This window comes from Hevea brasiliensis, chromosome 5 (assembly GCF_030052815.1).
Source record: "Hevea brasiliensis isolate MT/VB/25A 57/8 chromosome 5, ASM3005281v1, whole genome shotgun sequence".
NCBI lineage: Eukaryota > Viridiplantae > Streptophyta > Magnoliopsida > Malpighiales > Euphorbiaceae > Hevea > Hevea brasiliensis.
Genome location: NC_079497.1, coordinates 76,709,302 through 76,720,259, shown reverse-complemented (window position 1 = coordinate 76,720,259; position 10,958 = coordinate 76,709,302).

The following is a 10,958-nucleotide window of genomic DNA, read 5'->3' as shown; positions in this document are numbered from 1 at the left end:
GTCATTCAGGTAAAGAACCAGATCGGATAACCACATTAGAGATCGGAAAATAATCAATGCAAAAATAATAAGATGATAACCGACAAAATAAAGTCTTTATTTTCAAAAGTTCGGATTACATCATTTGGGCGATCTCTAGGGATCGGATTACACTAACATTGGATCACATCATTTCTGTGATCTCTAGAGATCGGATTGCATTGAAAATAAAATACATCATTTGGGCGATCTCTAGGGATCAGACTACAATAAAGGTCTAACTACATCATTTGGGCAATCTCTAGAGATCTGATTACATTTCAGGATTACATCATTTGGGCGATCTCTAGAGACCGGTGGAACATCCTATCTAAAAGGCCTATGTCAAAGCCTATTATATTTGATTAATCAAAAGATGTGTTTGACAAGTAGACCGGATGTTGGCATCGGATAGATGTGCAGCTCAGATGGGGTGACTATGACTCCCATGAAGATGAGAGACATCGTCACCGATGTTACCACTCGAAACCGACCCGCTGTCGGAACACCCAATGTGGAGGAAAGACGCTGTCGGAACACCCAATGCGATGAGAAGCCGAATGAACTCAGTTGAGCAACTCGAGATCGGTACAACCAAAGTCCGCAATACAGATCGGTCAAATCCAGTCCTCTCACCATCATCAGTAAAGGTCATTCGATCACCGGGATCGTGAATTTTCAGTCGGTAAGTAAAGAAGTTCATCAGAAAAAGATCAAAGCCACGATTATAGCCGTAACTTCCACGGGCGGCTAGAACGAGGAAAGTAAGAAAAGAAGAGAGGAAAGTCGGATGAAGAAAATGTCTCCGCGAGCGGTATATATAGGGGAAATGGGCATTTAATGCTGGCGGAAAAGCAGCGGGCGCTTGAGAATCGAGATGTAATTAATGCTTGGACCGAATCGGTGATTAAGGGATAATAGAGATCGGAGATAGGAGATCGGCATGAGAGATCGGAATAGGAGCTAGGGGAGGATCGGAAGACAAAAGAATAAGACAAATCCCAATAACCGTCGAATCGAGCCGAGGTAGTTAAAGCGTGGCGACGAGATCTCCACCGCACGCCTAAGAATCGCCACTTAATCTTGTGGTGCGGTATGTCATGTGATCCTGTACATCCCAATCTCCACCGTTGATCCCACTTGTAAGGACAAACCCGAAACCCTTAGATCAAGAGAGAAGACGACAATACCAGCGTCTTTCACTCTTAGCCCTCGGATCGTTCCGGACAAGGAAATTTGAGACCGTCAGATGGAAAGAAGAAAAGGACAAATATTATGAAGAGTGATCTCAACCATTCATTTTGATTCTCTTTAATTCCTGAACCTCCGATCATGTCCTTCGAGATCTCGACCCTCCATCTCCCTCAAATAAATCCTGACCCTTCACGAAGAGCACCCGATTCCTATAAATACTGGCATAAAAACTGTTCAAGGGACGGACGGAAAAATAGACGAGAGGCTGTTATTATAGCAAGAGGAACTCTGAAAGTTCATTTAGTTTGTTACTCTGCTATTTAGAAGTGTTGATTAAAAAGACTTTGGAAACTAGTTTTCTGAAGTGTTTTCTTGAAGAGATTTTGAATACTGGAACTCTATATTTCCAGTTTGTTCATTATCTGGTCATACTCTCACTTTCTCTTTTATCATCTCTGTTTTCACCGCCCAAGATCAACTTCATATCACTCATTTCTTTAGCTAAGTACCCTCCAGTTCCACGAAGAACACCACCCTGTGCTAATCACCCTCTTGTCTCATCCTGTTTGCCACCCCGTAACTATTTTAGTAGACCCGGCTCCTCACAGGTAAGAGTTCATACTGCTGTTTACGTTTATTTTCTGCACTTCCTTTGTTCTTCATACATCTGCAATTTTCTTCAAGATTATTTTGTACGAGAGAACCCAAGAAAAATGTTGTTGTAAGAGTTCATGCTACTGTTTTATTAAGTGTCTACGTTTATTTCCCGCATTTTCCTTGTTCTTCTTACATCTGCGATTTTCTTCAAGATCATTTCTGCACAAGCAATCCCAAAGAAAGTCACTCTCAAATCATCTTTTTAGTGATCAGTTCATTTTATTGATCTCCGTCATTTCTGAAAACAAGTTTTCTAACTCCTAGTAGTATGTAAATGGTTGGGTAAACGTAGGTAGCTGCAACTTAGAGGTCTCCTTTAAAAGAGAGGACCTGAATAACACGTCAGGAAGATAGCCAAACTATTAGGTTGACGTAAACAGCCACTCGAAAAAGATGTCATAGAGTGGAATAAAACCAAAGTAAAGCAGAATAGGTCGGGCATCAATAGATACTGGTAAAATGAATACATGGGAGGTCGGTAAATCAAGTCTAGTTTTCCCCATCTAGCCAAAAGGTATTGAGAAATCTTATCCTCAACATCTTTGAACTTCAGGACCCTTATTTTTAGGTTCTTAGGACACCAAAATTCGGGACATCGGAAAAATCCCTTTCAGGCTCCTTTCTAATTTAAAAGAGATCGGAGGAGAGTTCTTATCCGGTCTCAACTCAAAATATAAATAACTATTAGATAGAGATCGGAGGAGAGTTCTTATCCGGTCTCAACCCCAAATTTTAATAAACGTCTAAAAGAGATCGGAGGAGAGTTCTTATCCGGTCTCAATCCAAAATTTTAATAACTATTAAATAGGGACCGGAGGAGAGTTCTTATCCGGTCACAACTCAAAATATAAATAACTATTAGATAGAGATCGAGGAGAGTTCTTATCCGGTCTCAACCCCAAATTTTAATAAACGTCTAAAAGAGATCGGAGGAGAGTTCTTATCCGGTCTCCCCTCAAAATTTTAATAAATAACTTAAAAGAGATCGGAGGAGGGTTCTTATCCGGTCTCCCCTCAAAATTTTAATAAATAACTTAAAAGAGATTGGAGGAGAGTTCTTATCCGATTCTCACACCCATTCACTAAGGTTGTCTCATTTACTTATGTATCTGGGTGATCCAAATTTAGTGAAAAATCAAATATTCCTTCTACCAAAAGGATTAACATTGCCGCCTAAGCCCTCCTAACTAATTTATAAAGGACGCAGAATTAAATCTACTTACCCTTATTAAGGGACGAGGTGGGGTGCCTAACACCTTCCCCACCCGTTTACGGACCCCGAACTTAGAATCTCTGTTTTGAAGTGGTTTCATTTTTAATTTAACTTCTCAAATGGTTTTCTTTAGTTTCCCTCAAAACTAAGGTGGCGACTCCTCACTTTTTCCCACTTCGGTGAGTGATCGTCCAGGCGACCGCAAAATCTATTGCGACAAGGCTGTCACAAGTTTACACATACCCATCAATCTCCATTTAAACAAATTTTCAAGCTTCCAATCAAACCTTACACATGGAATTCAACTACAATAAAATCAAACATTTAAATCATCATTCAAACCACTATTTACATGCAAGAATAAGATGTTCTTATTGAGATTCCATGGCTGCCAAAATGTACATTTCCACTAATTCATCAAACTTTAAAAATCCTTTCACAAATCAACTACCCATAACATCCATTCAAGGTTTAATGAAACAAGAATAAAAAAATACATACTTACCACTTTTGAAATTCTTCAAAACCTCACCAAAACTTAAATTTCTTGCTGCCTATGTATTGCCCATGATGTGTAGACTAATTTTAATGAAGAACTCTTGAAGAAACTAGTGCTTGATCATGGAGTTTTAATGTCTCAAAGGTGGGCGGCCATGGGAGAATTCTCCCAAGCTTGGTTCGGCCAAATGAAATGTAAATGGTGAAGAAGATGAATGCAAAATATTAGTGGAAGAAATCTATCCACTGATGCTTTTATATGGTGCATAATGGTCCACTAACTCAATTAAATAATAAGGTAATGTTAAACTTTTTAATTTTTCACATTATACCCCATAATTTTACTTCATTATATTTCATTCCAACTTCAATTTTTCATGTAATTTCTAAACTTTAACACTACTTTATTTCCATGGATATTTAGGTCAAAAATCAACTCGGGTGGTTAATTGACCACAATGCCCCTGTTCGGGTTGCATTCCCAATTTTTCGGTAACACCGAGTTTTATCGTTTTCGCGATTTCTCGTTTTTCTTTATACTAATTAATTAATTTTTCTTTGATATTTATAATGATATTTATACTTCAATAAGTCTTTAATTATGTCTTAAAAATATTTTTCAGGGTTCCCTGTGGTCCAGGGCTAGTTAATGGTCCACGCCGCAACTTCCCAGTGCGATCACCCATCGCTATGGTTCACGGCTCATTTAACTTGGTTGCATTTCATTGCTCTTATTTTTCTTTTGTTTTTCTTATATTTTCCTCTATTGTATTTCATTATTTTATATTTAGTCATTTCACAAGGTGACATGTGGCACCATGAGATGGTGACACATGGCACTACACATAAGCTTGCCAAATGTCTTTTAATCATGTAAGATGATTAAAATTAAGATTAAATATAAGTTTGACACTTGGCACAATGTGATTGGGTCAATCAAACCTAGAGCCAATCAGAAGGTGACATGTGGCAAGGGTTTTAAGTGGTGACCTAGCTATATAAGTATAAGGATGAAAGAACAATCACACAAGCTGCTGTATTCTAAAAGGTGCTGCCACCCCTTGGCTGCCTCTCCCTCTCTTCTTTTTCATCTCTCATCAATTCAAAGAGATTAGCAAACAATCTCTTGAATTAAAAATACTAGAAATCGTTTCTAGTGTTCAGTTTATATCTGTAATCTCTCAAAAGGCAAAACTTGATTTTCTAATTCATAGAAAAAGCTTTAGAAACTGTTCAAGGGCTGCATAGGTGATCTTGGTGTGAATAAGCTAGAGGGACGGCATCTGGTGTCCTAAAGACGCATCCCAAAGGTGCCAAACACACTGCAGTGCATCAAAAGGTTAATGCACTTATTCTTAATCTAATATAGGGTTCTAATGGATTAATCTGTTAATTCTAAAATCTTAAATGGCAAACATAGATCCAAAAATATATTAAAAGAGTTTTAATATGCTGTTTATCATTGAAATCAAATAGATAAAAATGAATCTTGCATGATGCATGTGACCCTAGATGAAAATTTTAAATTTCAATGATCTAAACTTGTGATTTTCATGCTTTCGCTCCTTCAGTTTTGGCATCCATCTGCCAAATCTGGCAATTAGTATGTAGCTATTGCTAACAAAATCCTAATTGATTTAAGCATGGCAACAGGCGAGAAAGTCTCCTCATAGTCAATTCCTTGCCTTTGGTGAAACCCTTTCGCTACTAGCCTTGCCTTATAGGTCTCTACCTTTGCATCAGAACCAATCTTCTTCTTGTAAACTCATTTATTTCTTATAGGTACAATACCTTTAGGTGGGTCAACAAGATCCCAAACTTGGTTCTTATGCATGAAATCAATTTCGGATTTCATAGCTTCAATCCATTTAAAATAGTCTATATCTGATATAGATTCTTCATAGGTAAAAGGATCATTTTCATGATCTATTTCTTCATGTGCAAATAAGTCTTGTTCATCTGCATGAAGAAAATCATATCTCTCTGGTGGATGAGATATCCTGGTTGATCTGCGAGGAATTACTGTAGATGTTTCATCAATAGGCATAGGTTGACTAGATGGATCTGTATCCATCTGATTTGTTAATTGGTCAGAATTCTCTAATTCTAACTCTATTTGCCTTCCTTTGCCACCTTCTTGAATAAACTCTACTTACCACAACCTTTTGTGATGTAGGCAAATAAAAATAATAACCAAAACTTTCTTTTGGATACCTAACAAATTGACCCCTTTCTGATTTAGTTTCTAATTTATTAGCCTTCAGCTTTTTAATGTAAGCTGGACAACCCCAAATCTTAACATGTTTAAGACTTGGTTTTCTTCCATGCCATATCTCATAAGGTGTAGAAGAGACTGACTTTAATGGAATCCTATTCAGAATATACAAAGCTGATTCTATTGCAAATCCTCAAAAAGAGACTGGCATATCAGTATAGCTCATCATACTGCACACCATATCTAATAGGGTATGATTTCTCCTTTCAGATACACCATTTAATTGTGGCATTCCTGGAAGAGTCAGCTGGAAAATAATGCCATGCTCTTTCAAGTATTCACCAAATTCAGTAATTAAGTATTCACCTCCACAATCTGATCGAAGAGTTTTAATACTTTTTCCTGTTTGATTTTCTACTTCAGATTTAAATTCTTTGAACTTTTCAAAGAATTCATATTTATATTTCATCAAATACAAATACCCAAACCTTGATTTATCATCAGCAAAGGTAATAAAATAATGAAAACCGCCTTTAGCCATTTCCTTTAATGGACCACATATATCACTATGTATAAGTTCCAAAATATTTTCAGCTCTTAATCCCTGTCCAACAAAAGATGATCTAGTCATTTTGCCTTGAAGGCAAGATTCACAAGGCGGAGTAGGTTCAGAACCCAATGAGGATAAAATCCCCATTTTCTCTAGCTTTGCAATCCTATCTTCTGCAATATGACCTAATCTTAAGTTCCATGTCACACCTTACCCCTCTGTAAGGCATAACATGATCCCGTAGAATACCTAATGTGTAACACCCTCCCGATAACCACTCCGTACATCCTACTGTTCCGGTGACCGGTGTCGGTCCAGACAGCTAGAATGTCCGGAAAAATATTTAAACTAAAGTCAGGAACCATAATTAACTCAAATATTAATAAGAAATATTTAGTAAAAATTTTAGAAATAAAATACAACCAAGTTAAACGAGCCGGTGCCCTAGCGATGGGTAACCAGAGGGAAGTTGCGGTTCTCGCAACGAGGAGCCCTAGACCCGGGGGAAAAATTATAAAATAATTTTTGGGACTCCAGAGAAGGGTTATTGAGGTTCCCATGGCATTAGAATGCCAAGAAAATACCTAGAAAAATTTTTCAATCGGTACAGTCAATTTTGACCCATTGAGCCGAACGGAGGGCATTTTGGTCATTTCGCCTTCAGAGCTGATTTTTGGCCGACTTGTCCAGTTGAGTAAATAATTAATATGACATAAAATATGAAGAAACATTGCTAGAAATTAAATTGAAAATGAGTAGTGGAGGAAAGAAAAGAAAAATGCAACATATGCAATTTATGACATCATTGTGATGTCATTTAAAATTACCAACCAATCACCATTAAGCAACTATTTGACTAACAAATAAAAGAGGTTAAAAGAAGACCAAAATAACAAAAAAATGCAGCAGCCATCCCTCCTTTCCCATTGCAGCCGAAATCCCTTCACCATGCTCCTCCATTTTTGGTTCTTGAAAGCTTCAAATTTCCATGCTTCCTCACCCTAAAACCCATAAGTCCCTTCATCAAAAATTAATCCCACACCTAGACAAAGCTTTTGGCAGCCAAGTAAAGGAAGAAAAGTGAGGTTTTGAGTTGGGAAAAATCTGCCCCATTCAAGGTTAGTGCACATATATACTTAAATCTCCTTTATTCCATGTTAAAGCCTTAAAGTGAGCAAGAATTTGTCACTTAAATGAATGAAATTTATGTTTATGCATGCCTTGAATTTTGGCAGCCCTAAGGAAGGAACAATAATGGAGTGTTTTGATGGTTTTAATGGACTTAGAATGAATTGGAGATTATGTTTAAGTTATATACCTACATAGATAATGAATTAGTGTGTTTAACCAAGGTGTATGGGTAATTTGGAATGGAAACTAGGGTTTTGAGGGTGAAAATGTGGATTTGGCTTATGAAATTGTTAAAGGACATTCTAATGGTCAATTAGTGACCATTTGAGGAAATTTAACCATAATTTGGACTGAAAAATAGCTTGGCAAAGAGAGTGACTATGCTGCCTAAGGACAGCAGAAATGGACTGAAATTTCAGTCCAATTACACAGCCATAACTTTGGCTGTGTTAGTCCAATTGGTGTTTGGCCAATTGGACATGAAACTAGGCTTATAATGGCACATTTTTGCTGAAGAAACCATGCCAAAAAGACCAAAGCAAGAGGACCAAAACTTGGCCCCAATCCGGATACCCTACAACTGATTCAGCAGAATTGACCAAATGAACAGTAACTGTTCATTTGGCCATAACTCACTGTAGATTTGGTCAATTGACCTGAAATGTTTACAGCAAAAAGTTAAGACATAGACAAACAACTTTCATGAAGGAACCTACCCCAAATTATGGCCAGAACCTAACCCAAATGGTAGTGGAAGTTACTGTTCCTGTTACTGTAGATATGGTATTTTCTGCAGAATGGGAATCCGGCCAGTTGTGGTTTGTGGACCATATCTGGAGCTACAAAACTCCAAATGGAGTGATTCAAAAAACGAAATTCAACTATACAAAATAAGGAACAACTTTCATGTTTTACATTTCTTCAAATTCCCACAGTAACAGTGTCCAATGGAACAGTGAAGTTGACTCACCAAAACTGAAAATTCTGTTTGTGTTGGGTTACACTTTGAAATGGTATTAACACTTAATGCCAACAAGTTTTAAACACCAAATGTGGTATGTTGGGAGTGCCAAAGTCAATGAACATATTTTCTATCCAAAAGTCAACATTTTTGTTGACCAATGAGGTAAATAGTAACACCAAAACATGAAATTTACAAATTGAAGAATTTAAAAGTTTCAAATGCCCTAGTATACCTAACAAGATTGGTTTGGATAGTTTGGCATGCCAATAGGGTTCAGTTAGCAGTACTGCACATGGCAACATGCCATTCTATGATTACATGGCTTTTAGCCATTCTGACTTTGTATTGAGATTTGGCCTTGTGCCTGATATTATTTACAGCTTGTTAGCTGTTCTGTTGCACACCGGGAGATGCATATGTGACCGATGGTGTGACGGCCCGAGGTACTAGGTACCCAGTGCCAGTTTACCCATTATCCAGTCCAGTCGTCTAGTGTAGGTTACTTGGGGCAACCAAATGAATAAAAGTGAACAAAGTTAATGAAATAATGAATATACCAATACCAAACAACGAAAGCATACACATTCTATACATATTTATTTTCTTGCTATTTTCTTTTATTATATTATTGCACCACTAAGCATTATTGCTTAGCGCGTTGCTTTTGCCACGCGTAGGTACTGGAGATCCTGATCGTGAGCCCAGTAGACCACAGACTGGGTGAGTCCGTCCTGCAGTTCTGCTCAGTGTCCTTGTCACCTCAACTTCTGCAGTGCATTGGTAGAACACTAGGTGTCATTTTGGCATTCTGTAATTAATTTTGATTTTCTCATATGTATTTGGATCTATGTAATGTATTTTGATGTTTATGAAAATAATGAAAGTTATGGTTATAAATGCAAAACTTGACCATTTATTTATTGTTTGTATATGAGGAATGAATGATTGAAAAATGTTGAGAATTTGATAAATGGAATTGAGATGATGGAATATGAATATAGGAAGTGTTTTCACAGGTTCCGAAGAATGGTTTTCTCCATTTTTAGCCGGTACTCCGCCGGATTTTCTTTAAAATTTTCGGAACCTTAAATGAATAATACTTTTGATAAATGGCTTAAATAAATTGTATTTCATAAATTATATGCAAAAGCATGATATAAGTTAATTGAGGGATATTAGAGTGTGCCGGTACACCGTGTGGCATTACTTACTCGGGTATACTGTACACGGATAAGGGGTGTCACATTTAGTGGTATCAGAGCACGGTTTAGGCGTTTTTGGTCCTAGATCGAGTCCATACCATGCATTGCATTTGTAAGAGTCGAGGTGACACTAATGCAGATCTGTTTGTTTTTCTTATTTTGAATAGGATATGGACCCTTCATCTCAGAGGGCCGTTGAGGAGGAAGTGGAGAGTCATGCTCCACCTGCAGCAGCTGAGACTGGGGGTAGGGGAGAACCTACTCCGCCAGCTCAAGCAGAGCCTGCTCAGCCTCCACAGGCCATGTTCCAACAAATGGCCGACTTCTTCAGACAAATGGCCGGAGTAATGCCAGCACCACCACCACCAGCTCCACAACCAAAATCACACCTAGAAAGATTAAGAAAGTTTGGGGCGGTGGATATCTTCGGCAAGAGGGAAGATGACTCTGTTGCAGCCGAGAATTGGTTGAACAGAATAGGCAGAGTCCTAAAACAACTCCACTGCACCCCAGAGCAGAACTTAGAAGCTGCCATATCTTTGCTGCAAGACGATGCATATGAGTGGTGGGACACTGTGTCCAGTGAAGTGCAGTCAGAAGCTGTAACTTGGGACTTCTTTCTTTCAAAATTCAAGAAGAAATATGTGGGTACTGTATACCTGGAAGAGAGAAGAAGAGAGTTTATTAACTTGAGGCAGAGACAGCTGTCAGTGGCCGAATTGAAGGAACGGAAGCGTGAAAAACACAAGATTATATCATTGAATTCAAAAATTTTCACCTAGGGTCACATGCACCATGCAAGATTTCTTTTTATCTATTTGATTTCAATGATAAACAACATATTAAAACTCTTTTAATATGTTTTTGGATCTGTATTTGCCATTTAAGATTTTAAAATTAATCAGATTAATTTTAAAACCCTAGATTAAATCAAGAACGATTACACTAACCTCTTGATGTGCTGCAGTGTGTCTGCGCCTTTGAGATTCGTCTTCAGGACACCAGATATTGTCCCTCTAGCTTGTCCACACCAAGAACACCTATGGCAGCCCTTGAACAGCTTCTAAAGCCTTTTCTATTAATTAGAAATTCAAGTTCTGCCTTTTAAGAGATTAGAGATGTAAACAGGATACTAGAAACAATTTCTAGTGTTCTTAATTCAAGAGATTGATGGCTAATCTCTTTGAATTGATGAGAGATGAAGAGAAATAGCTGGAGAGGCTCAAAGTGGCATGACAATTGAGAGGAGAGGCTGCTGGTTATGTTTTCTTTTCATAACCACACTTAAATAGCTAGGTTAACACATTAAACCCTAG